Source organism: Hemicordylus capensis, chromosome 1 (genome assembly GCF_027244095.1).
Source record: "Hemicordylus capensis ecotype Gifberg chromosome 1, rHemCap1.1.pri, whole genome shotgun sequence".
In the NCBI taxonomy this organism is placed as follows: domain Eukaryota; kingdom Metazoa; phylum Chordata; class Lepidosauria; order Squamata; family Cordylidae; genus Hemicordylus; species Hemicordylus capensis.
In genome coordinates this window covers 254349462-254377325 of record NC_069657.1, presented here as the reverse complement: position 1 = coordinate 254377325, position 27864 = coordinate 254349462, and the positions used below count along the sequence as shown (strand labels likewise).

Below are 27864 nucleotides of genomic sequence, written 5' to 3'. Positions count from 1 at the left end.
ATTTGGACAATATGTGAATGCACACCTTCCCTTCCAGAGTAAAATTGCCACCTGGCAGGACTCCGGGAGAGGAGAAAGACGCACATGCTTCTGGCTTCCACACATCTTTATCCTCCATGTTCAGCTGGCGAACAAATCATTGTCCGATCTGGCCTGATAACAATGTTCCATGTCCAAGTTTAGTTATGTGTTTAGGTATCAATGTTTCCATGCTTTTTGGCTCCAAAGAATGGCTCTAAAAACCATCATTAGCTGGGATACATTTATGTAAGAGATTCACAATGAAAGCTTAAATCTAAAGTATATTTAAGGGATGATTAGGTACCTGTGTCACATGCTGGCTTTTAACCCTGAATCACTGCTGTCCATTTTTTTCAAGCAATGAAATCAACCGAATTCACAGCATCTCTTTCTTAAAGAGTTCTGACAATCCTAAAGTTAAGTAATAGCGTCTTCAGAAAGATCTTTTGTAGGCCGGAATTTTAGTAATTGACACCAATAACATAACAACATTAAATCACCCATGTTTTTATAGTGGATAAGCCTTTATACTTGTAAATATGTTAAAGGATAGCATGTAGGTGGCAGAAGAATTATGCTACGATTTTAACAGCTAATAAATCTTTATTTAAGCAAGGGACCTCTAAAATTTAATTAGGCATATAAAAGCAGAGATCATTCAGAGGGTAAAAATATACCAATTCTCATAAGAAAAGACATCTGCTTTGTGGAAAATTTTAAAGTTAAAATTTACTCTTCTGTTCCTATGTCAATAGAAATAGCCCTCCTGGTAGAATTACAAAAGTTTAGCTGGGGTAAGTGAGGAGTCTCCCCCCCGCCATCAGCAAATGGAGGGCTATGAAACAGCACTATCCTGCTGGGGTATCTTAAGTGTACCACATGGCTTTAAAGCTTCTAGGCTACAAGTGAAAAAGCTTTTCCACGGATCCTCCAAGAATACTGGCAAAGAAAAACAGTTCTAAAAAAGTCCTTGTTGTCTAACGATTAACTTAAACTGTGACTCTGAATGTACTATTGCTGAAGATTGAAATGCTGCGCAACCGTACGAGGAGAGAGCAAGAGCTCTGTCCTTGCAAGGAGCGACAACATGAAGACTTGCTTCACAGTGCCGGGAGACAGAGGAGGAAGGAATTTTCAGCCCCATGGCCTTAAAAAGGGCTTTTGCAGTGAAGGGAGGGAAGTGAAAAATTGCTCCCCCCTCCCCCCACCCAGTGCTGCAAAGCATGCCTTGCACACAGTTAGTTTAGCTGCTCCTGGCAAGGATGGAGCTTCGTTGCACTCTCAAAGGCTGTGAAGCATGTCAGCCAACATGTATATTGTTTAGGAACATGCACATCATTGTGATGGGCAGAGCACGGGAGAAGGAAGGCCCATGATCTGGCCAAGAATTCTCTGCTCTGACTGGTAGCAGTCCTCCAAGGTCTTAGGCAGAGGACTTTGTCAGCCCTGCTACTTGGAGATTGAAATTCATTTCAGCTGGAGATATCAGGGAGTGAACCTGAGAACTTTTGCATGAAAAGCTTGTGTTCCACCATTGTCCTATGGCCCTTCATCACAGAGATGCACTGCACACACCCCCATGGGCTCTCTTCTAGTAGGACCCTATTGCGTCCTTTGCATCCATAGCAGCAGTTTGGGCATTGGCTTAGCACAGAGAGGAGCTCTGTTCCGGAGCTCCTCTCTTCTTCGCAAAAAATGGATTTTTGATCGCCCGACTGTCGCGGGCTGCTTTGGGTAAGGAAGTCTCGGCCAGCTGGGAGGGCGTGGGGGGGGGGAGGCCAGAGGAAGTGGGGCGGGGGGGGAACTCTCCCCTACTAGCGCCCGTTATCACAACGGGCCTGAAACACTAGTTGAACATAATTTCTGAAAGAGCCTTGTGCACAAACTGTTCATGCATGAGGTCTATCCATGACCTGGAGCCCTGCAAAAACCATGTGGATACAGTTCATATGAGTACTGTCTCTTTCCTCAACTCACATTCCATTTATCCCAGTGGTAACATATGTACCGTCTCTCTCTCTCTCTCTCTCTCTCTCTCTCTCTCTCACACACACACACACACACACACACACACACACACACACACACCATCTCAAGCTAAAGAACATCTGAAAACTCCTTGGAGAAATCACCAGCAAATAATTTCATTTAAATATTTATATTATTACAAATTATTTATTTACAATAAATATTGTACATATTGTATTAACAGACCTCATGAGCCCTTTCTCACGATCAGTGAGAAGGGCTACCGGGCGGGTGGAGGGTAAGGCTGCTGAAACTTACCTTACTCACAGATAACTGCTCCTCCATTGCTGGGTACACGCTTTGCACACCCATACAATCCTTTGCTGTCCCAGGCAGTGCAGGGGGTCAGGGGCTGGAACACATCATCCCAGCCCCCAGAAATCCCACAATGCACCACACATGTGCATGGTGCATTGTGGGGATCCCACACACATCCTGGTGCCAGCTAGAAGCCCTGCAGTATCTCAGCCCTGGCTGCAAGCAGCCAGGGCTGGCAGAGAATCAGAGAAACAAGGCTGTAGCAAATAGCGGATTTAAGCCCAGCCTTTGTCTCAGAGCAAGCCCACATGGGGGAGGGGGAGAAAGAAAAATGCTGAATCATTCCCTCCATGTTTGCTCAACAAAGGTTGTTCCTTTAAAACTTAACCATCCCTTGGTAGTTACAGCACTGTCACCACGCCCAGTTTTTAACAGAGTTTAATCCCTCCCTAGTGTGGGCGAAATTCCAGGGAAAACTCTCCTTCTCTTTGCCAATGGAAAAATACAAAAACCTCTCCACATGCAGCCTACACATGAAGAGAACACTTGGTAGTGATTTGCTGAGCAATTAACATTGAGGCATGTTTGCACCAGAGTAAAACCCCTTTTCCTGAGTTAAAAAACCACTCAGAGACAGGTAAAATGCGAAGAACAAAAAAGAGAAAAACTTTATCCAAAACACTACAGACTGCTTCACAATAAACCAGTCATAAGGATTTGCATAGCACAAAAGGAAAGAAAATAGTCTAACACAGGTTAGCTATCACTCTATTCCCGGTCTAAGTCTTTCCGAAGCCCAAAAAACCCTGGGTTTCCTTTTCCCTTGAAATCACCCCCAAACTCCACTCCAGGAGATAATTCAAGTTTCTTGCAATCCTGTCTCTCAAGGATCTGCAGATGTCCTTCCATGAGAAAAGTCTCCAGGCTGGCTGTTGACCATGAAGCAGCCAGACTTCATGGCTGGTGCTCATGAAGCCTGCTCTCCATCCTCTCTTAACTCCCTCTTGGGTGCTTATGAGAACAAGGACAGCCTTCACTTCCTACCACAAGGCCCTCTAGGTCCCGGTCACTGTGTGCTGAGTGGCTGATCCCCAGAGGTCACTGCCTGTCAGTCAGGACAGAGTTCACTTCTGGTTCACTCTTTAGGGTAAGGGAGGGCAGCCCTCTTAACTTCGCTTAAGAGGCGGGTCCCAGAGGCAAGTTTGCCGCTGAGGCACCATTGTGTGCCCTGGGTATCCAGTGGTTCTTATAAGCAACTAAGACCAGGCTTGCTTTCTTATCCCAGTCTTGGCTGTGTGTGAGCAGAGCTTCTATATTTATATTAAGGTAGGATATAACCAAGCATGGTCACAGTGCCTGCATACAGAAGAGTCTCCTGTTCCCTCTCCAACTTCAGATATGGTCTTGTGAGGTACTGAAAGTGAAAAGAAGGTGCCTTGCAGTCTAGTTCCTTTACATGACTTCCCTGAGATTTTTTAAAAATACAGTACATCTTAATTTATATTTGCTAGATTTTTCTTGGGAGTGTGTAATCTGATCCATCCAGAAAGGCCAGGTGGTTTGTAATTCATTTTACTCAGTTGCTCTTTAAACCATTCTGTCCTTTCTTTTAAAAAAGCTTTCAACACGTAACATTCCTTTCCTGTACTTGGAAAACTCAACTGTGCAGCAAAAGAGCTCACTTTATTTGTTCTGTGCTGTTAATTAGTTCTTCAGTTCTATGGGCCAATATGGCTACCAAGTGAGCTCCAAACTGTAGTCTATCCATTTGGTTCCCTGGTAAACCAAAGTTTACAGATTACTATCCCCTACCCTAGATTGTTCAGTGGAACTTGGACACAAGAGGCATACATGACAGACCTGCACATCAGTTCCCATTTTCAATGTAAAATAAACACAAGAAACCCCCCCTTCACATATTTGTGAACTGACAGCAGGGGTGTAGCCACTCTTGGGCGATCGGGTTCAAAGAACCCGGGCTGCCTCCCCCCAGGGGCTGCACTTCATGGCCCCGACACACCCCCTGCATCCGACGTCAGACACGGGGGGTGCTGGTTTAGCTCCCAAGCGGGGCCCTGTTCCGGACTTAAATCGCCGGCTCTGCATTTGCAGCACTGCCAGGAGCTGTTCTTCCTTGCCATAAAGGCAGGGAGAGCCGCTTCCGGCCACACTGTGAACACAGTGCTGGCCTCGATCTAGCTCCCGAACAGGGTGTGGCTAACCCCCACGTCTGACATCAGATGTAGGGGGCGGGGAGAGCAGGGCTGCCGCTGCGGCCGAACACGGGCTGTCCACGGTCTGGCTCCGCTAGTGACTGATAGTTATTTTAAATTTCAGGATGAAACCACTATGACTTTTCTTTTCAGAGACAATGTTCAGATGAAACCAAAAGTAACACTTACTTTAAATCTAGATCTTCCTCAAGAGTGTTGCAATTTGAATTTGTTCATTCAGTGTTAATGCAACATTGTTGGAATGTTTGTGCTGAAATATATATAATTCCAAGATGAACTTTCCTTCGAAGAATTGATAGCAGTTTTTGTTGATTAAGTTTAAGGTAGCTCAGTAATAGTATAAACTCTGCCATTCTTTCAACATCATCAAATGGTACCTTGGTACATCCACTTCCTGCCTAGGTTATAAAGACACGCCTAGGAAGTGGAAGAAGCAAGAATGACGTGGGTTAGTAAAGCAGGGAGTTGCTGTCCCCCATAAAGTTGTTGCTGAGGGACAGTGCCAAGTCCAGCCTTGTGCTAGCTCCCCCCCAAAAAAAAATTGTTGAGAGGTGAGACATTTCACCTGTAATTTGCTGCAAAAGGATTGAGATGAATATGCAGTGTACCTTTTTAAAAAATCCTCCAGTTATTTTCCTTGTAGGACTATGCTCTGTGTTCACTTCACACTAGAATCTAATGTAGCATAACTGTGCCAAAAGTTAGAGGACAAGTTTGTGGAGCAGCATGTTCCCATTGGCTAATGACATGATAGGCGTTAGAAGTGGGAATTCTAAAGCATTGCTCTTAGCACTGCAGTAACATCTTCTGGCCACTAGAGGCATGATGAGATGTTAATAGGTCTGTCTTGGTCAGTTAGAATTCAGTTGTTGTTGAAGGCTAGTCCCTGTTTGGGTATGTTGTTCAATAGCATTCTCTTAGTGTGTGATGTTTAGTTTCTTAATACATCTTTGTTTTTTGAACCCAACCTAATGTCTCCAGATAATCTCTTGGGCTGAACTTCTTTACCACCAGAGAATACTCTGCAGTGTGAAGGTTCTAATGTTTCTCCTCACACCCCTCAACAATAGGCTGGTTTGCATGATGCGAAAATGGACTCAATAGGCATCCTACCCAGCTTTGAGAGCTGTGCATGCTCCTGAATTTGGTTGTCTGTCAGCAACAACCTAAGTAATTGAAATAGTAGTAGTAGTAGTAGTAGGCAGGAGGAGAGGGAAGTGGTTTTGTGGGAGAAGGGCTCAAATTTCAGTGGCATTCCTCCACCTTCAATAATATGCTGGGTACAGGGCAAGGCAGCATGGTTGAAGCCTGTGCCCACCTCCCACATTATCAGTTCCGCTTCCTCCTACCTCAATTTTTGCTGACAGATGACCAAAAATTGGGGGCATGCACAACTCCTGAAGCTGGGTCGGATGCTTGCCTTACCCAGTTTACCCTCATGATAACTGCCTCCATTACTGCTTAAAGGGTTGAAGGGCATACCTACAGCACAGGATGGTTGAATAGTCATTCCATCACCCAAGAAACGCTGGGAAATTTAGTTTTGTGTTCAAATCATTCTCACTGTTAGAATTAGCATTCTCAGTTAACTACAATTCCCAGATTCTTTGGGGAGCCATGACAGTTAAACTGGTACAAAACCAATGTAGGTTTGTAGTATAGAGAAGTCCCAAGGGTCTTAATTTTCTCTTTCTACTCACATGGGGCATGGAAGGTCAGTTGACAGCCAGTGCATGACTCCAGTCTAGCAATATGATCCCTTTATAGCTCTGTTTTATGAACACTTCATTCTTTGTCTTCACTCTATCAAAAAGAAAATATTTGTGGCCCCTTCCACATGTTCAATTTTAGATAAAGAAGATATACAGTTAAAACAGAAGAGGTTAGAAGCTAACTGCGTGCCTTATTAATTTTTTGGTAAATATATTTCACTATTCCCTTCTGATGACAATAAATGTTTTTGATACATTTCTGACATTGTTTCTTTATCCTTCCTTGTGTTAGACATAAACAGTAGTTGCCTAACTGGCAGCCCTAGGGCTGAATATTAAGGCCTGTTTATATAGTTCAAATGTCGATTTATTTTCTGCTCTGTGTGCAAAATAAACAGAATGGGGGGAAATGTTAGTGTTAAAATTTCATTATAATGGTAAAGTGTCTTAGACCATTGGCAAATATCTCCTCCTCACTTTTGTTTACATTTTCTTGGGCTTTTGACACATACAGCTGGCTTATATCTTGTAGCAAGTTGTTCCTTTCTTCCCACTTCTTTATTTTAGGAACTTTAAAGTCGTTTGGCCACATCTGGAAACAAATTTTCTGCTTTCAAGCTATCCAGCAGAACACAAAAATTGCCTTTTGTAGAAGGAAGTTTCTTCTCCGTATTTTAAGAGTGTTTCTAAATGCATGTCAGGTATTCGAAAAAGATGTACAGAATGCATTTCATTTCTTAAATGCATCTCTTCACAGTTTTAGTCTCACCTGCAAATCATTCCCTTCTTCCCCACTGCCAAGTATATTTGTGGCCGTTTCTTTTTTGTTTAACGTAGTTACTGTCCATATATAAACATGTCATATCCTTTTTTTTTTTAATGCACATCTTTGCTTCTAAGCTTTGGGGAATTCTCTAACAAACCACTGAATACTCTAAATAAACTATTACAGATAGTTTGATATCTGTTTATTTAATCTCTGACTGCCCCACTGCCTTTCATTATTTAGCACCATGAAGAATTTAGAATCAGCCTCCGTTAGGAATAGTGATAATGATGGCTTTATATTTTCTGCTGTGACTTACAGTTTATACCTAATGAAGGATAAAGGACTGGGACCTTGCAGCCCAGCAGGGGGTAGCCAAGCACTGGCAACTGGGTACTAGTCAAAGATATACTCCCACCCCCCACCCCTTTCATCCTTAAGTATAGCTATGTAGACTAAAGAATCTACAAGAAGTCTTCATTTCCCGTTATCTTGCATTAGTAGCCCTATTCTTCCCTCAGCCTTCTACTCACTGATCCAACAGCATCAATTCTCCTCATTTCTACTCACTGATCCAACAACATCTTTAAACAGTACAGATGTTTAAATAAAAGATCTGTTATTTGCATATTTTATTAAGAATATTTATATAACTCATCAATAAAAAGTTCACAAAATAGTTTACATAATACGTATGTGTGTGCAAATAATTTTGTGTGAATGCTATGGCGTGGATTTAAAAGCGAGAGATTTTCAAATTTTTTTAATTTTAATTTTTTTTTTATGGGGGGAGATAGTCATGCAGCAGAAAGTAAATTGATTCCAAAATTATTTTGCCTAATGTTCTTATTTATTTATTTGATATATATACTGCCCTTCCTAAAGTGGTTCATGGCAGTTTACACTAAAATAAAAAATACATAACAATCGAAATCAAAAAACAATTTAAAAGCAGATTAAAATTAAAACTATTAAAAGTCGGCCATTAAAAGTCAGATTAAAAAGTTGGGTCTTTAAGGTTCTCCTGAAGGCCTTATAGGAAGATAATCCTCTTCTATCCATGGGGAGCACATTCCACAACCTAGAGGTGACAACTGCGAAGGCCCGATCCCAGGTCGCCACCAGATGAACCGGATGACCCCGCCTGATGATCTCAATGAGTGGTGGGGATCTTGTAGAGACAGGCACTCTCTCAGGGAACCTGGACCTGAGCCATTCAGGGCTTTAAGGTAATAACCACCATTTTGTACTTTGCCCAGAAACATATCAGCAGCCAGTGCAACTGTTTAAGAACAGGCACAATGTAGTCTCTCCAGGATACCCCCCCCCCCGAGACCAATCTGGCTGCTGGTTTTGAACTGCAGTTTTGAACTGAAGGGGCTAATGTCATTTCCTGATATTGATGACAAGGAGAAATAGATTTGGGTGTCATCAGCATATCGATGACACCCAGCACCAAATCTCCTGATGACTTCACCCAGCAGTTCCATGTAGATGCTAAAAAGCATTGGTGACAGAATGGAGCCCTGGGAGAATCCATATAGTAGCTCCTGTTTTGAAAAGCAACTGTCACCATGCACCAACATCTGAAATCGACTCGAGACATAGGAGCAGAACCACTGTAAAACAGTGCCTCTTATCCCCAAATCCCTCAGGCAAACCCAAAAGACACCATGGTTGATAGTATCGATTTAAGAAATGATCTGGGGTGGCTTTCAAACACTGAGTATGTTCTTCAAATTTAGAAGAGGTTTTTTAAAAACACACTTTTAACATGCCATACATACAAGTCACACCATTATCCATCTATATATTTAATTCTCTAAGGCATACCCATGGCTAATCCCATGCATGGCAGCTCTCGCGAGAGTTTGGAGAGCTGCTGGACAGGCTAGCCACGGGACGGGTGGGAGAGGGGGAAATGGCGGTGGTAGCAGCCAAAGAAAACTGTGGCGTGCGGCAGTACAAGCGGGCGGGGGGGACAAAACAGTGGCAGACCGCATGTTGCGTGGGTGGGCAAAATGGGGGGGATGGGCGGGAGGATAAGCGGGCAAAATGGTGGTGATGGCCGGGGAGGAAGGTGGTGATGGCAGCCAGCCGGCAGGCGGACCAGCAGGCAGGGAAAGGCAGAAGCCAGGTGGGTGGGGTAGGTGGGAAAGAAAACAACAGCAATGGGGGAAATGGCAGCGGGCAGGTGTGTGTGGGGGGGTAGCCTCAGCAAGGCAGGCGGCTAGAGGCACAGATGCTCTGTGCCTGGCCCAGCTAGTTTTATATACATTACTACTGTGACTACGGATATTTATATACCGCTCTTCAATCAAAGCGGTTTACATAGAAAAATAAACAGCACATAAATTAGATGGTCTCCTGTCCCCAAAAGGCTCACAAAAGAAACATAAGGTAAACACCAGCGACAGCCACTGGAGAGATGCTATGCTGGAATTGAACAGGGCCAGTTGCTCTCCCCCTGCTAGATATAAGAGAATCACCTCTTGAACAGATGTCTCTTTGCTCAGTCATTATCACAAATATTCATACTGTTCTAATATGTGGGCTACAACATTGTTGGGCAGCTAGCCAATAATATTTGGACTACAGTATAACATTTTAAACACAGTTATAGAAATCACGGGATCTGATCTCCTTGTGGCGAAGGCACTTATTCAGAGCCTCTTATGGGCCAGTTCGCAAATGTGGTGCATATAGCTTCATCTTTCATGAGGTGATTACTTAGTGCTGACCCACAGCTGTGTGAATTGACTGTACTGAAACACATGTGGTTACACTGGCATCAAAGGATATGAAACTTCTACGTGCTACGATTGGTCTGTGATGGCTCATTCACACTTGAAAGTCATCACCTGGTACTGCTACAGTCAGTGTGCAATGAACAAGCATGTGTGAACTGGCCCGAAGGTTAATGGGAAAACAAGCTTGTTGGGACATATCATGAATTAGTGTTCACCATAAGACAATTCTCTGCAGTTGGTGCACAAGGCTTCCGCCATCTTTTCTATGTAATATCTCTTGCACTACTGCATTTCTGCTACTCAAGCAGATTATTTGTTTTTAAATTATGACTTTCTTGTCTTAAATATCATAAAAACCTAAATCCATTACCACCATTCTAATACAAGGCAGTTGTAACAATGCATGCCAGAGATTTGCACAAGAAATCCTAATAAGAAATAAACTTCACACAAGTTCCAGGCACAAACCAGGTTTTGCACTAGTCACAATGAACCAAGACAGCAGTGAAATACTTAGAGGAATGACAACACTTCCTCGATTTTAAGCCTAGTAATGTGCAGCCACACAATCCTGGCTGAGTCTAAAGAACAAGGAGCAGAAAGAAAACTACTACAAGGCTCTTCCAGAAACAACTGTTGTGCACAAATTCATACAGTGCTATGATAGGCAGGTCCTCGTGTTTGCTCAAGAGCTTATACAAGCAAAAGAATATTTTTGGAGTTCGTTTCACTTTTCACACACAGAGCACTAACACACAGTATGGCACAACAACTGTGAACAAATGGCATCTTCTGTACCTCAAAGGGCAACAGGATCCAACCAGCCGATTCCCGCTTATGTTTTAGTGTAGATGTCGAATGTGGCTTTTTCTGTTATAGTTATCTCAACTGTGCCTTCCTATCATTTTGCTTCACTGAATATTTGTCAGTGGATGTACATAGACTGCCCCTCCCCACTGCTGTCAAGCACATCGGTAGGCACAGTAGTGATAACCGTCCCTGTTATGGTGCTTTCAGGCTGACTACTGGGTAACTGCTAACATAGAAAGATGGTTGTTTGTGGTCATCTACCACATGGAAGCTCCTATTCTCACCAAGGACCCTGAGGGCCAGTCGTTGCACATAATGAGCTCTGTATATAACCAACTTTCCATGCTGAGTAGTCTTCAGGTAGTCCCACAGCTGCTTGTCATTGGAATGAGGGACAGGGCTTGTGCTGCCTGAGGTGGAGGACAATGTGGCCCTCCCTTCATCTGTGGGCGGGCACTCAGTATTCGAAGGTCAAGGTGGTGGCAGCAGCAGATGCAAGCATTCTCAGAGCTCATCAAGCCATGTAGTGAAAGCAGGGGCATGCCTAGCTTGCAGCAAGGGAAGAGAAAGAAGAGGCATGCTGCAACAGGGCCAATGGGGCAAGGATGGGGAATGAACCCATCATGAAAGAAGAGGCATGCTGCAGTGGAGTGAGGAGACACAGTGGCAGCAGGCTACAGAAAGGACCGGGCCACCGTTCTCCATCTCCCAGCTGCCTTACCTTTTGTGTTAAACTGCCATTCAGAGGCAGAGGTGGTGGCAATGGAGATAAAAACACAGCATCTAGCATGGAGCGGCAGCCCCTGCTTGTTGCCACCACTTCACTAACTGGATTGCTTTCTCTCTTGCTGTCCTTTCCCTGGGACAGTGGCATAGCAAGGGCAGGGCATGTCCACGTTCAATTGTTGAACACAGGCCACCCCGCCACCTCTCCGGTGCAGCCCCTTCCCCTACAGCAGTGTCTTGGTGCTGCTCCTACTGCATGCTGCCAATCTCACCCCAGAACCACCATTGCTCCTGGCCCCATCACCACTGCTGCTACCATCATTCCTGGCCCCACTACCTCCGCTATGGCTCCTCCTGGCCTCTCCCCACTGCCACCATCTGGCTTCCGACCCCACCAGGAAACAGATGAGAGTGGAAGGCGCACATGTGCCCTGTGTCTGCTTCTGGAAGCAGGAAGGCCCAAAACATGTATCTCACCCCAGGGTTTGATGGTAACTGGCTGTTACTGCATCTTTCCTGATGCATAGTAGGTTTGGACTGTGTTCAAATTCTCTGTTCTATATTCAGTGCAAATCTCTGAATGAAATTTAATGAACAGTCTGAAGATTGGTGTAATTGTTCTCAAGTATAATCAGTATATTATTATAAACCATTCTCATGGACTGGGTTGGAAGAGCGAGCCGGGATGAAGGACAGGTGGCAGTGGTTTGTCCAGGCAGAGCCAGGAGGAGAAGAGGTGACCAGGGATTTGGGTAAGTAGACAGAGCCTGGAGAAATGGTGGTGGGACGTTACTTTGTAGGGGGGCACTGCTAAACAACTACTCATGTAAGTTCTAGAAAAGGCCTGCAGAGCTTAGGGCCCCCCCAGCTGTTTTTGGACTACAACTCCCATCATCCCCAGCCACAGTGACCAATAGCCAGGGATTATGGGAGTTGTAGGCTGACATCTGCAGGAGGGCCAAAGTTGAGCAGCCCTGTTCTAGAGAGTTCTCTCCATCTTTTCCTGACAATCTGTGACTATTAATCCTGATTTACTATGAAGTTCAGTACAACTCTTTCTGGAGCCCCAGAACCAAGGATGGGCTAGTGTGGGTTGAATCGCTCTCCCAGGAATAATTAAGCAAAAAGGGCATCATTTGTACACCTTGACAAAGGAGATGTGCAAACAGTCCATTCTTTCAAGGGCCCAGCAGCCAGCAGTAGAGCCTAGCCTTGCATGCTGTGTCTGGGACTCAGAACAGAAGGTAGCTGTGGAGAGAAGAACCCAACTGAGCTGCAATCAGATTCAGAGAGCTCCTGTGAAGAGAAGAGAGAGCGCTGACTCTGGGAGGAGAGCTCAAAGAATTCTGAATAGTAAGCTTCTAGTTCTGTTGGTCTATTAACATTCATGAATTGTCTATGTATTTTCAGTACAGTGACAGAGATTCCCTTCAATGGTAAATTTTAATTTAGATACATTCGTAGCCTGTGCACAGAGAGTAGAGCAGTTTCATCTAATCTAACTGTTCAATCATATGCATATTTACTCAGATGTAAGTGCCACTGAGTTCAGTGGGGCTGAATCCTAGGTAAGTGTACAGAGGATTGCAGCTCATTAAATGGCTGCTGTGCAGACCTAATCAATTTCTATGTAAATTGTGCTGTGTCTGCAGATAGGAGAGAAGTAAGGTAGTCCCCAAGCTCAGAGGATGGGGGGAATTATTTATTTATTTATTTATTTATTTATTTATTTATTTATTTATTTATTTATTTATTTCACTTATATACCACCCAGTCTCAATAGCTCAAGCCAGTTAAAATGCCTCAGCAAAAATAGGAGATATGTATCTAATGGCAAAGGGTCCAATAAGGACTAGAACAAAACAGAAACATATATTAATTCTGCTTCCCCTCACCCTTCTTAAGATTAGGATTGTTGGGGATTTTTTTTTTTTTTTTTTTTTGGTCAGTCCTAAGGCCTGTTTTTTGTCAGTCCCGAAGTACAGCCCTGCTGGATCAGGCCCAAGCCTATCTTGTCCAGCATCCTGTTTCGCACAGTGGCCCACCAGATGTCTCTGGGAAGCCCACAGGCAAGAGCGGAGGGCATGCCCTCTCTCCTGCTGTTGCTCCCCTGCAGCTGGTATTTAGAGGCATCTTGCCTTTTAGGCTGGAATGGCCTATAGCCCTCATACTAGTAGTCATTGATGGCTAAGCCCTGCTTAAAGCCTTCTTAAAGCCATCCAGGTTGGTGGCTGTGGCCAGATCTTGTGGCAGAGAATTCCATAGGCTAATTATGTGTTGTGTAAAAAAAATACTTCCTTTTGTCAGTCCTAAATTTCTTGTCAATCAGTTTCATGGGATGGCCCTTGGTTCTTGTGTGATGAGAGAGAGAGAGAGAGAGAGAGAGAGAGAGAGATTTCTATCCATTCTCTCCACACCATGCATAATTTTATAGACCTCTACAATGTCGCCCCTCAGTCATTTCCCCTCCCTAAAGCCCCAGGTGTTGTTGCCTTATCTCATAAGGAAGGAAAGACTATCATGAACAGGGGCATAACTATAACAGGGCAAGGGGAGACAGTTGTCTGGGGGCCCACTGCCTTGGGGGGCCCCCAGAGGCAAGTCACATGACTGACTCCCCCAGCCGCACACACCCCCCGGCTTCCTTCAGTTATATTCATCCTCCGAAATTGATGTGAGTGTTAAGACCTGGAGCTACCAGAACAGCATGTCGTTCTCTAGTACCATTAAATGACTTGCATTGTCCACAATTTACAAAACCTTTTAAAAAATAATTTAGGATATTGTTCTATTGTGGCACATAGGGTGTGTGTGTGTGTGTGTGTGTGTGTGTGTGTGTGTGTGTGTGTGTGTGTAAATATTACTATGCTTTTTATTACCACTATTCAGCCTCATTTAAGATTTCTTTACTTCATGAGCTGAGCTTCAGTGACGGGGAGGCCCATTTTAAAACCTTGTCTCTGGGCCCACTCCAACCTGGCTACGTCCCTGATCATGAAGCAGGCTGAAGTGGTCCTGTGGTCCCCTGCCTCCTCTTACTCCCACCTGCAACTTGCAGAAGAAGCAGTGTGGCGGGGGGGAGCACATCAGCTGTTCAATGGCCTGGCATACTTTCTCTCCTGTGAGCAAGAGGAGACGTGGGGGGACCTGGCTAGTTTAGTCATTACTCAGGTGGGTGGGTGGATATGGAGCTACAGGGGAAGAGGAATCCTCCTGCTCCGTTCCTCTGCCCACACAACCTCAATACTGGCAGCCTTAGGGTGGGCATCTGCCCCTCCACCCCTTTCTTGTGTGGCAGCCAGGAGGTCCAACCACACTATAGGATCAGCTAATTGAATATATCTCTGTGTGAATATATATAATTTGATTATTTTCAGAACCATGTTGGGGGGAAAACTTGCTTGATGCATGGTTGTGCAATGTTCATTCTCATTTGACTGCCACACTTTAAAAACACTTCTGGAGCCTTGAGGCTGATCCCTTCGTAGTGGTGGTGAGGGTGGAATTGTGAGCAACCTGGGTCTTCTTGTTGGCTACTGTGGCTGGGCAGTTGCCCAGATCATGACCTCACTGCACATGTGTGGCTGTGTCTTGAGGGTGCTGAAGGGGGAGTTCTGAATTCAGATAAATGGGATTGTACAAATCTTTGGGGATTAAACAGAGTTGGTTTTTAAGCTTTCCTTACATGGCAGACTACTTAATAAAACACTTGGCCCATAGCATGAGATAAAATGAATGTTCTTTACCGCACTCTGTGTGTGTGTGTGTGTGTGTGTGTGTGTGTCTGTGTGTCTGTGTGCACACGCACACGCAAGTGCACACATATACAATATATTATATATAATATTCCAAATGAAAGTTTGAGGTAACATTCAAATGACTAATTATTTACTGTTTTGTTAAATGCTGACATGTATGACAGCAATCATACATTACTCTAAATAGTTTTCTGTTAAAATGGCTCATTAGTTGCTGTACAGCGCTGTGTTCATTTTAAGGATCAGATTTGCAATCTCTTCTGATTTTTTTTCCTGCTGTTTAATTTTTGGCAGTGGGCCAGTTGTAGATATGCATAATATTTCACTGTTAAACCTTGCAAACAGAATATCCTGCTGTGCTAAAGAAAACATTATGTTTCTTACCACATGAAAACAATCCATCACTTTTCAATCAGCCAAAAAAAAAGGGTGGGGGGGAGCCACAACCTCTACCTGGTTTTTCCATCAAACTCTCAAAAAATTAATAGCTCTGATGTGAAAGGTGGACCTTTTTGTACATGATCCATTAAAGTACAAGCTAATCAATGCACCCAACGTACTGATTTGCTGAGCAACATGGAACCTGAAAAAGTGTGCTGTGCAAGCAGCCCATGCTGAAGCCTTTCTGCCTTGGCCACCGTTTGTGCATTTCTTGCTTTAAATATTTCATGTAAATTAAGACCATAAACAAAAGGCCACCTTCCTTCTCTTACAGCAATTGTGTGCATCTCCGCCTCCTCCTATTGATGCCGCTGGCAAAGTTCCTACTGATTTTAAAGTAACTGGATTGTAGCAATACATACACTATGGTGCATAAAAAGACAGGTATTTTTGTATCTCGTATATATGTATACTACCACCTCTTCTTCTTCAAGTAGAGAAAAACGTTTTTCAGTTTTTTTGCTGAGCCCCTCCAAACTCAGATTAACGTTTTCAGATAGAATGATAGGCAGAAAATTACTCAAAGTAGTCCTACTGAAATTAAAAGGGCAAGTTAGGAATACTTAGGAATTGTATTCCTAACTTCTCCTTTTAATTTCAGCAGGACTACTTTGAGTAATTTGTCTCACGTCAGCCACTGGAAATTTTGCTTATTATTTAAATGCTTAAAAATACTAGGAGCTACTCTGACTTTTAATGTGCTTGACATATTTAAAAAATCGGGGATGTGGGGTTGGGATCACAGCATCTATTTTGCTATGTGGGAAGCCATTTGCAAAAAGTGGTATCACCTTTAAATTCACCAGCCGCATTGCACACTCACCCTTGCTTAGTCCTGTGACTGAAAAATGCTGCTTAAGACATTGAGAGAGGCATGGCATTACACCAAACATTCCTAGTGCTCAGCCAAAATGGAAGGGGCAAATATTTAGCTCTCCATGAAATGCCCATCATTTGGGGCAATTTTTCTCAATATTTGGCAAAAGAGTGCAAACCTGTTTGCAAGGAGATTGGGTGTCAGGGGAAAGAGGTGACTTGTTGCTGTTGCTGAGGCACCTGGTCTGAGGATCCTTTGCATAAGGAAAAGTAGTGCATTGCAAATAATGAAGTGCAGAGAGGAACAATATCCACATGCAGATTGCACATTTTGTGGGAGTATGAAAGGAGTAATGGAGTGTTGGCTCTGTTTGTTTCAGCAACAGAGACAGGTTCTCTGTCTTCAAATCAGGGGAAAAATGGCTGTAAAATTTGCAAACACACACACACACAATGTGCAAGAATGGAAAGCAGGAGGAGTTGCCAACATGTTTACAATCTCCGAGATGGAAACTTTTCCAGTGAAAACCAAACCTCCCCAAAATTTAACCACTAAAAACTCCTTCCTTCTCCCCCACCCCAGTACATAGCAATAGCAATAGCACTTACATTTATATACCACTCTATAGCTGGAAGCTCTCTAAGCGGTTTACAGTGATTTAGCATATTGCCCCCCAACATTCTGGGTACTCATTTTACCGACCTCAGAAGGATGGAGGTCTGAGTCAACCTTGAGCCCCTGGTCAGGATCGAACTTGTAACCTTCTGGTTACAGGGCGGCAGTTTTACCACTGCGCCACCAGGGGCTCTTTGTGCTTTTGCACATGTTATTTAGTGTTTCGGGAATTGCATTTACTCTTCTCCACACATATGTTTTACTTCAGGTAACATTGGGGTAGCCATGACAAACATAATTGTCTCATGGTGTACAAAGCAGCTCCTATGGTGTGCACAGAATAGGCTCCGTTGAATATTGAACACCAAGTCTCTTCTACTAGCTCCATTATTTATTGCTAACAACTCACTTGAAAACCCCAGTGCCTAAAGTTTCCATTTGAAGGAGAAGGAGAAGGAGAAGCCATATACTGAGTCAGACCATTGGTCTATCTCGCTGAGTATTCTCTTCACAGACTGGCAGCGGCTTCTCTAAGGCTGTAGGCAGGAATCTCTCTCAGCGTTATCTTGGAGATGCCAGGGAGGGAACTTGGGACCTTCTGCTCTTCCCAAAGTAGCTCCATCCCCTGAGGGGAATATCTTACAGTGCTCACACTTCTAGTCTCCCATTCATATGCAACCAGGGTGGACCATGCTTAGCTAATGGGACAAGTCATGCCTGCTACCACAAGACTAGCTCTCCTCTCTAAGAAGAAGAAAGCACAACTTATCTGCAGACAGTAATTAGTTTCCAATTCCTCCAAGCCCTGAGGCAATCTTATAGCTCCAGCTATTCACACAGCTTCTGCTTCAAACTGGAGCAGTCACTCCACACCCCAGTTCATGCATGCCCTTCTCATCCTAAAGTCTCTGGACTTTCTTCTTAAAGAGGCAGTACAAAACAAGTATGGATGTGCACGGAACCGGCTGGCCCAGTTTGGTTCGAGTCCAGACCAGACTCGAACCTGACTGGGCCAGTTTGGTCTAGTGACCTCTTGACACCACCCCCACCCATTTGGTTCAGGCGGGGGGGAGGGGGATTCGTGGACCTATTTAATTTATTTTTACTGAAATTTTTTTAATGTCACTTACCCCCTTTGGGGGAGTTGTTGGAGGTGGTGATGGGGGGTCCGCGGAGTTTCCCTTCCCCCTGCCAGCCTCAATGCAGCCCGAACCAGCCTGTTCAGCCGGCTCTTCGGCCCATTCCACCTTCCCCCTCAGCACGACGACCATTTTGGAGGCTGCCACGCCTGCTCAATTGGCCTCTGAGAGGCCTGGCATGACCCAGGCCTCTCAGAGGCCAATTGCGCAGGCACAGAGGCCTCCAAAATGGCCACCGTGCCAAGAGGGAAGGCCCGAATGGGCCAAAGAGCCGGCCAAACAGGCTGGTTCAGGCTGCATTGAGGCTGGTGGGGGGAGGGGGAACCTCCGCAGAGCCTCCCGCAACCTCCAACAACTCCCCTGGAGGGAGTAAATGACATTAAAAAAATATTTCCAGTAAAAAATATAAATAAATGAATAAATAATAAAAATGTCCACAAACCCCCAAACAGTTGGGGGGTGTTCGGTCCAGGGTCAGACTGAACAGGGGGTGGTTCGGTTCGTCCCCGGACCATCGAACCGAATCGGCTTGACATCGAACCTGTTCGATGTCGAGCCGGTTTGCACATCCCTAACAACAAGTTCGTCCTACGAAGTGGTTGCAAGAAGCATTTTTTGTTGGTCTTTTGCCCTTGGGAAATTCTATGATTTTATGGACCTCAGTAAATCAACTACAAAAAGTCATGAGAATTCACCCTTACTTTAAATTGTGGGTATTTTTATCTCAGGATCAAGCATTTAACTCATGGGATACTGAGATGTAATATAACAGATGTATTCTATATGCCTTATTTATGTTTATAATCTAAGTAAAATAGTTTAATTTTTTTTTTAAGTTAATGCAGATAGTCCAGGTCATAAGAGTTTCAGTGTGTGATGTGGTTTTGGCCTAGTAAAGAATTATGTTACATAAACATCTGCAGGCTGAAAAGTGTCTGGCCTTGCAACTGGATAGGCATCTGGAAACATGTGTGAAAAGCAGTGTTTAAAGCAAGGATTTAAATGGGGGTGAGGGGAAATCCTTAAGAATAAGTGTAGGGTTGCCAACATTAACAGAAGCGATCCTGAAGATTCACCCAGCAATATTTTTCCCCAATATTTTTCATAATATCAAGCCATTCAATTCTCCAAGGTTGTGTTCAGTAGTAGCCAGGAGCTTTTCCCAAGAGCAGGCTTTACTTCTGCAAGGCTGTTCTGTGAGTTCGAAGTTACCCCCCCGACACACACACACACACACACACACACACACACACACACACACACACAATGAAGAAGTGGATTTTATTTTATTTTCTACCCTGGATATAAATTAGGCTGCACTTTAATGTGCAATGAAAAGCCTGAATTGTGTGTGAAGTGCTCCCAGATAGCTTGCTTGGGTCAATCTGGCCAATATGTGAACACACACCTTCATTCCAGAGGAGATGTGGGCTAAAAGCTGGGTGTGAAAAACTTCCTGGAGGTGGCTCCTGATCCCTGGAGGCTCCAATCCTATCCAGGAGGGTTGGCAACCGAAAGTCAGCAACCTTAGGCACTAGGACTGTTATTAAGTTGGCTCACCCCTTTGGTAGTTGGGACAATAAATCCTTGAGAGCTAACTTGCTAATTTTTATTTTATTTATTTTGCTTTCCTATTATTTTAGTTGTGTTTAAATTGTTGAAAGCTACTTTGGGCATCTTTTTGAGGGAAAAGTGGTTAATACATTTAAAAAATAAATAGCTGACAAAAAGGTCTGTTTTTTAAAAATACCTGCTGGAAGGTATGTTGCATGTGTCAGGGTGAGAGATCTGCTAGGTACCAACGAGGACAGGGTTATTTGAAAGGTGTGAAATCTTCCCCATTATTTCCGCCGATGTTTCTGTTTTGCTAAAAAGTGACAATGCATGTTCAGGACATTTATTTGCAAAACTGAATTTGTACTTTTCACCAGGGTTAGATTTTACAAATGTTTAGTTTAAATGTGCATTGTTTCTCATGGAAAGTGCTAAACAGCTTATTGTTGCCCTGTTGGCAAGCTATTACTTATTTTTCTTCTCTGTCTAAATGCTACCGACGTATGATTGTGCATAATACTGTGCTTTTCACAAGATGTGTCGGGGTGGGGGGGTGTTGATTTGGAGGAGATCCTTCCCATTGAAGTGGTCCTCGGAAGAGGGTGATATGGTGGTGGGAGTAGGACACTTCAGGTGAGGAGAAGACACACTGGTTATATCAAAGCCATCACATCCTCCAGTTCTTCTCCCTTCCAAGGGGACCCCAGTAACTCCCAAGAGCCCACCTTGCCTGAAGATGGTGCTACTGAATGCCAGGTCCATAAATCGTTGCCATCCAGGAGGTTATCTTGGATGAGTGTGCTGACCTGACATACATTATGGAGACTGGTTGGATGAGGGAGGTGCTATAAACCTCTCCCAACTGTGGCCACCAGGTTTCTGGGTGCAGCATCAGCCAAGGCGAGGTGGGCAGGGTGGAGGGGTTGCCTTGGTTCATTGGGAGACCATCTCCCTCACCAGATGCACTGTCAGTCAGCCATTCTGACCAGTTTGAGTGCCTGCATGCAGTGCTGGGATGAAGATACAAAGCTGGGATTCTGTTAGTATCTCTCTGCCTGAGCTGCTTGAGGTGGTCTCAGATGTGACATTGAGGACCCTGAGGTTGTTAGCCCTAGGGATCTTTAATGTCCATACTGAGGCTGCTTTGTCTGGTGCAACTCGGGACTTCGTGTCTCCAGTGATGACCATGAGCTTGACTCAACTGATTTCTGGTCCCACACATGCGGCAGAGCCAGCATGGTGTAGTGGTTAGAGTATTGGAGTAGGACCAGGGAGACCTGAGTTCAAATCCCCATTCAGCCATGAAACTCACAGGGTGACTCTGGGCCAGTCATGTATCTCTCCATGTATCTCTCAGCCTAACCTACCTCAAAGGGTTGTTGTGAGGGTAAACATGACCATTTATACTACTCTGAGCTCCTTGGAGGAAGAGCGGGATAGAAATGAAATGAAATGAAAAAAATAAATAAATAAGCAAGCAAGCAAGCTTGACTTGGTCTTTAGGTCATCTGGGCAGTGGTTCTCCATGAATAATCCAGGAGACTTTAATATTGTTGTCAGGGATGGATCACTATCTGGTGAAGATTAGATTGAGGGTAGACCTAATGAACCTCTGCGGGAATGGGGGACCAGTTAGGATGGTCCACCCCTGAAGGCTTATAGATCCTAATGGCTCTGACAAATTTTCCTGCTGAGAGAGTGGATGCTCCTGTTGATGCCCTGGTCTTTATCTGGTATGAGGAAATGGTCCTGGTGATTGACACAATTGCACCTAAGTGTCCACTCCAAACCCACCGAGTCTAAAAGTCCCCCAGGTACACAGGTGAGTTACAGGCAATGAAGTGGGCTGGTGGATGGCTTGAATGTCATTGGTGAAAGAATGAATATGACTGAACACAGCCAGGTAGGGTCCATAGTATGGCCTACTCTATGGTGGTGATGGTGGCAAATGAATATTACTTTTCTACCACCATTGTGCCTGGTCAGTGCCATTCAGTGGAGCTTTTTTGAGTGATTCAGGGCCTCCTATGTGAGCAGCACAAAGACTATCAAACTGAACCCTTGGCAGACTGTTGTGATAAATTTGCTTCACATTTTGCAGATAAAATCACTCATAACCATTCTGACTTGGATATTAAGTTGTTGTGTTTTTTTACAGAATCAGAACTGGATATTACCAGTACACCATTTGGTAAAGGAGGCTGCTTGGAGGTGGAGGAGGCTGCTTGGAAGGCTGAGGCCTGCTACATGCATGCTTAACCCTTGCACGTCATGGTTGGTGAAGGGTGGTAGAGAGGGACTGCATCCATAGGTGGCGGAGGGTGGTGAATGCCTCCCTGAATCAGAGGGTGGTGCCCAGTGTTCCCTCTAAGGCATGAGCAAGTCTCTGTGCTACACATTTTCTGGTGTCCGCTCAGTTAATTTTAGATCCCACTCAGGTTAAATCAGAAAGGCCCCATTCTGGATGCATGTGTGCATACACTGCCTTGATACTCCCGCCCAGAACAAAACTCATTCTGCACACAGATGGAAAAAATGAGAGACAACATTGGTGGTGCCCCCCTCTTACTGCAAGAGGCAGTCTTTAGGCTTCCTTAAAAAGTGTACACTGGCCCCAGATGATTTAAATAATTTTTGACTAGTTTCCAACCTCTCCTTCTTGGACAAGGTATTGGAGAATGTAGTGGCATCTCACCTCCAGGCATTCCTGGATGAATCTGAATCTTAGATCCTTTCCAGCCCAGTTTCCAGCCTGGATATAGGATGGAAATTGCCTTGGTCACCCTGGCAGATGACCTATACCGGGAGATGGACAATGGAGTGTGACTCTGTTGATTCTGCAGGACTTCTCCACGACTTTAATACCATCAACCATGGTATCCTTCTGGGTTATCTCTCTGGGTGAAGACTTGGGAGCACAGTGACTCAGGTCCTACCTGGAGGTCCTGTACTTAGAAGGTGGTGCTGGAGGATGCCTGTCCAACCCCTGACCATTGGCCTATATGGTACCACAGGAATCCATTCTGTTCCCTGTGCTGTTCAACATCTACATGAAACCACTGGGAGAGGTCATCCATGGGTCTGGGCTGCAGTGTCATCAAGATGCACACGATGCCCAGTTCTACCTATTGTTTAAATCAACAGATACCAGAAAGGCAGTGGATGTTTGGAGGATGTTCTGGGCTGGATGGGGACAAACAAGGTGAAGCTTAATCCAGATCAGATGGGAATGCTCTGGGTTGGTAAAACTGATTATCCAAGTAGTGAGGTAAATCTGGTCTTGGATAGGAGGTCACACTGAAAGACAAAATCTGGGGCTGTTTCTGGACTCAGTGCTGACCTTGTGGGGCTGGGTGCAGATGGCAGCATTGTGCAAAAGTGCTTTTTACCCTCTATGGCTGGTACACCAGCTGCAACCCTAATTGGAGAAGTTGGGCCTGATCTCAGTCACTCATGCTTTGGTAACATCCAGACTGGACTACCGCAATGCACTCTATGTGAGGCTGCCCTTGAAGACAGTTCAAAAGCTTCAGCTGGGCCAGAATGCTGCTGTAAGGATGCTCATGTGTGCAAGTTGCTTCATGAGTGTTACACCCATCCTGTGGCAGCTTCAGTGGTTACCAGTCCGTTTCCGGGCTAGACTCAAGGTACTGTCTTGATCTTTAAAGCTCTACACAGCTTGGGGCTGGGGTACCTGTCAGATCACATTTGCCATATTATTATTATTATTTCTTGTTTACACAGTCAGACAGGTGTTATTGTCAGGTTTGTTTTATCCAGATATCGAGTCCTTCCCAAGGACCTGGGATGGCTGACTTTTATTATCAATGTTGTTGCTATTATTATTATAGATATAATTTCAGAATATAGGCAGTTCCCAGTAAAGTTGCTTTTCGTAATTGGCTGATGGTGATTTCTGTGGCCCCTATGGTGTTGAGGTACTCTTCAAGGTCTTTTGGAATTGCACCTAGGGCGCCATTACCACTGGGATTATTTTGGTCTTCTTCTGCCACAGCCTTTCAATTTCAATTTGTAGATCTTTGTATTTGGTGATTTTTTCTATTTCTTTTTCTTTTATTCTGCTATCCCCTGGTATTGCTATGTCAATTATTTTGACTTTTCCTTCTATCTTTCTTTCTTCTTGACTACAGTTATATCTAGTGTACTGTGTGGCATATGTTTGTCTGTTTGTAGTCGTAAGTCCCATAATATTTTTGCATCTTCATTTTCTAAAACTTGTTCAATTGTATGGTCCCACCAATTTTTGGCTACAGGTAGCTTGTATTTTTTGCAGATGTTCTAGTGTTTCATCCAGTGTATGGATGATACACTGGATCATATTTTGGATCATATTTTGCAGATGTTCCAGTGTATCATCAATGTATCATATTATCATTCATCAATCAATCAATCAAATCCCTGCTACCTTGTCATGCCTTTGTTTATAGTTAGTCTGTGCGATCTTTTTACAACAGCTGATTAGGTGATCCACGGTTTCATCTGCTTCTTTACAAAGGCGGTACTTGCTGTTTGTGGTTGATTTTTCTACTTTTGCTCTTATTACATTTGTTCTTAGTGCCTGTTCTTGTGCAGCCAGTATTAAACCCTCAGTTTCTTTCTTCAAGTTGCCATTCTTAAGCCATTGCCAGGTCTTGGTGATGTCTGATTTTCCACTTATATTGTGCAAATATTGACCATTCAGTGGCTTATTTTTCTGCTTGGCTCTTTACTTGTTCTTTCTTGTAGGCTTGCTTTGTTTCATTGGTGTTGAATAGTTTCTTGTTATTGACCTTTTAAAGTGCATCTTCTTCACTGTCCTTGATATATTCTTCAAGGCCTCTTTTCTCCTCCTCTACTGTTTGATGGACTTGCAGCATTCCTCTTTCACCTGAGCTGCGAGGGTCTCTTCTGCCTGAGCTGCGAGGGAGGTATAGCCTATCTACATCACTGCGGGGATGCAGAGCATGCTTGATGGTCATTATTTTCCTGGTCTTACAATCTAGGGTCTCTGGCTCTGCCTGGGTCCAGTATATTATTCCTGCAATGTATCTGATAACAGGTATAGCCCAGGTGTTTATGGCTTGTATGGTGTTCCCGCCATTGAGTATGGACTTGAGGATTTTTCTAACTCTCCTGATGTACTCAATTCCATTTTTTCTTTTAACTTCAGTGTGTGCAATGTTATCAGCCTGGAGAATGCCCAAGTATTTGTAATGTTCTTTCTCTTCCAGGTTCTTGATCTTGCTTCCATTGGGCAGTTCTATTCTTTCTGTTTTTCTTATTTTTCCTCTGTTCATTATTAATGCAGCACACTTGTCTAGTCCAAACTCCAAATCCTATATTGCTACTGAATATACAGACAGTGTTTAGCAGTGATTCGATTTCTGACTGGGACTTTCCATACAACTTCAGATCATCCATGTATAGCAGATGGTTGATTTTACTTGATGTTTTAGATGTTTGGTATCCGAGGCCTGTTTTGTTTAGTATTTGTGAAAGTGGGGTCATGGTGATTACAAACAACAGAGGGGATAGTGAGTCCCCTTGGAAAATACCTCTTCTAATGCTAACCTGCCCAGGTGTCTCGCCATTGATTGCTAACTGTGTACTCCACATGCTCATTTCTCTTTTTTATAAATATCTGAATGTTTTTGCTGACACCAGTTGTTTCTAAACATTTTAGTATCCATGTGTGAGGCAATAAGTCGAAGGCTTTCTTGTAGTCAATCCGTGCAACACTTAGATTTGTTTTTCTTCTCTTGCAGTTTTCTAAAATCATTTTGTCAATCAGCAGCTGGTCTTTTGTGCCTCTGGTGTTCTGGCAATTTCCTTTCTGTTCAACTGTTTGTTAGTTAATAAGTGTTGCATTACTTCATCTGCCAGGGGCGTAACTAGGTTGGAGTGGGCCCTGAGACAAGATTCTTAAATGCCCCCCCCCGCCGAGAAATTTTTTAATAATAATAATAATAATAATAATAATAATAATAATAATAAAAAATTTGATTTCTATATCGCCCTTCCAAAAATGGCTCAGCGCGGTTTACAAAGAGAAAAAGGTGCCTCTTTGCCCAGTTAGCAGGGGACTTTTATTCTCACATTTCCGTCCTCATTCAAAACATACAAAAAACAGATGTACAAAATTGAGCAAATGAGAAGAGAAGAATTATATGGGAGTAAAACCTTTTTTAAAAGGAGTCAGGAAGCGCATCTTTGGAGGCTCAAATGGATACCTTTCAGGCACAACTATTTCCAAGTCAAAAATTCCTTTTTCATATGGTGTATTTGCAAAACCAAGGATTTGAGCTTGAAGTTCATCTAAGCGACTTCCAGTCTGCCAGCAAGTAATACCCGGTGGTGGCTCTGTGGACAGCAGATGCATCTCCCTTTTCAATGGTGAAGCTCTCTGCATTGTGCTCCGTTTTCAAAGAAGAGCTCTAAGAGCGGAGCCGAATGCGCTCAGGGGTGTAGTAAGGTTGGAGTGGGCCCTGAGAAGAGACTTTAAAATGCCCTACCCCCCAAAGTCCAGGGCCTCCACACACCCCAGGATTCCAAGGATTTAAGTCTGATATTTCAAAATAAGTATGCTGCCAAGAAATACATTTCACTGAATACACACACACACACTTCACAATATATACATTGAGTACTATATATTTGTGCTACTTTTAATGCCTAGAACACACTAGAAACACTAATTATTAAAATGGGCCCCTTGCTGCAGATTAGCAAAGGAGACTTTCAACCATGCAGGGTGAGCCTATGTTTGTTTTCTCAGAATTCTGAACAAATTCAGTAAAGTTTGATTCCAGGAGGTTTTTCACATGAGGCTTTTAAAGCCCTTTAACACACATCTCCTCTGGAATGGAGGTGCTGCATTCACATGTTGGCCAGATTTACCCTAAGGGGAAAAAATATAAAAGCACAACACATGCATCACAGTTCTCACTCACGTCTCAGTTCTCACTCAGACCTGGGTTGCAAAACAACTTGAACATAAGTGTATTTATGAATTAATTAATTAATTAATTAATACATAAATAAATTTGTTCCAGAAGTTTTTGTAATTTCCTGCTATGAAACAAGCCACTTATAGGACATTTTAGAGGTTTTTTTTAAGCCAGCAAATTTTCCAATCAGTTTTAAATTAAATATTCAGAGACTTCTCAGTCTCCCCCCCCCCCATCAAAGCCCTATGGCAAGCAGATCCCTACCTGTAGGGGGTGGGGGGGGTGTAACCACATAAAGGAATTCACATTCTACCTGGCAAAGGCTGAGCTGTCTGGCCTGGGAAGAGGGTCTGCTGCAGAGAGCTGTAGTGGCCACTCTGACTGCCAGCCTTCTTCCTGGGGCTTGCCAGCCTACTCGAATTCAGGCTTCACTGAGGCCTACACGGAGGCCTCCCTGGAAGCCCCGCCCACCCGCCGATCAGCTGAGAGGCGGGGAGAAAAGCAGCTTGCCTGCTGCTTTGATTGCCGACCAGGACAACGAGCAGGAGAGAGGGCAAACAGCGCAAGTGGCTGAAGGGTCTTGGGGCTGGGCAGGGGGCAATGGGGAGTCATGTGAGGTGTCTCTGGGGGGCCCCGCAAGGCAGTGGGGCCCCGAGACGACTGCCTCCCCCTGCCTAATGGTAGTTACGCCCCTGTCATCTGCTATTAATAGTAAATAATAATAATAATAATAATAATAATAATGATGATGATGATGATGATGATGATGATGATGATAAGCAGTTCCAAAAGACCTTGAAGAGCACCTCAACACCATAGGGGCCACAGAAATCACCATCAACCAATTACAAAAAGCAACTTTACTGGGAACAGCCTATATTCTGTGACGATATCTATAACAACAGCAACAACATTGACAATAAAATTCAGCCATCCCAGGTCCTTGGGAAGGACTCGATGTCTGGATAAAACAAACCTGTCAATAACACCTGTCTGATTGTGTAAATAAATAATAATATTACATTTATATTCTGCTCTTCCTCCAAGGAGTCTAGAGCAGTGTACTACATACTTGAGTTTCTCTTTCACAACAACCCTGTGAAGTAGGTTAGGCTGAGAGATAAGTGACTGGCCAAGAGTCACCCAGCTAGTTTCATGGCTGAATGGGGATTTGAACTCGGGACTCCCCGGTCCTAGTCCAGCACTCTAACCACACCATGCTGGCTCTCATAAGAACCTGCCAGGGCCTAACGTTCAGCATCTCAGGCCCTGCTTATGGCCCCACCAC

General features: G+C 44.0%; 1 long non-coding RNA gene across 1 annotated transcript; it reads right to left on the bottom strand.

Annotated features, from left to right (window-relative positions):
* Positions 1–331: 331 nt before the first annotated feature.
* On the bottom strand, positions 332–26994 carry LOC128341030 (uncharacterized). Its single transcript, XR_008314154.1, has 4 exons — positions 26890–26994; positions 6242–6344; positions 4710–4958; positions 332–432 (listed from the first exon to the last, which is right to left on the bottom strand). It is a non-coding gene; the product is annotated as an uncharacterized LOC128341030 (long non-coding RNA).
* Between the last annotated feature and the right edge of the window lie 870 nt (positions 26995–27864).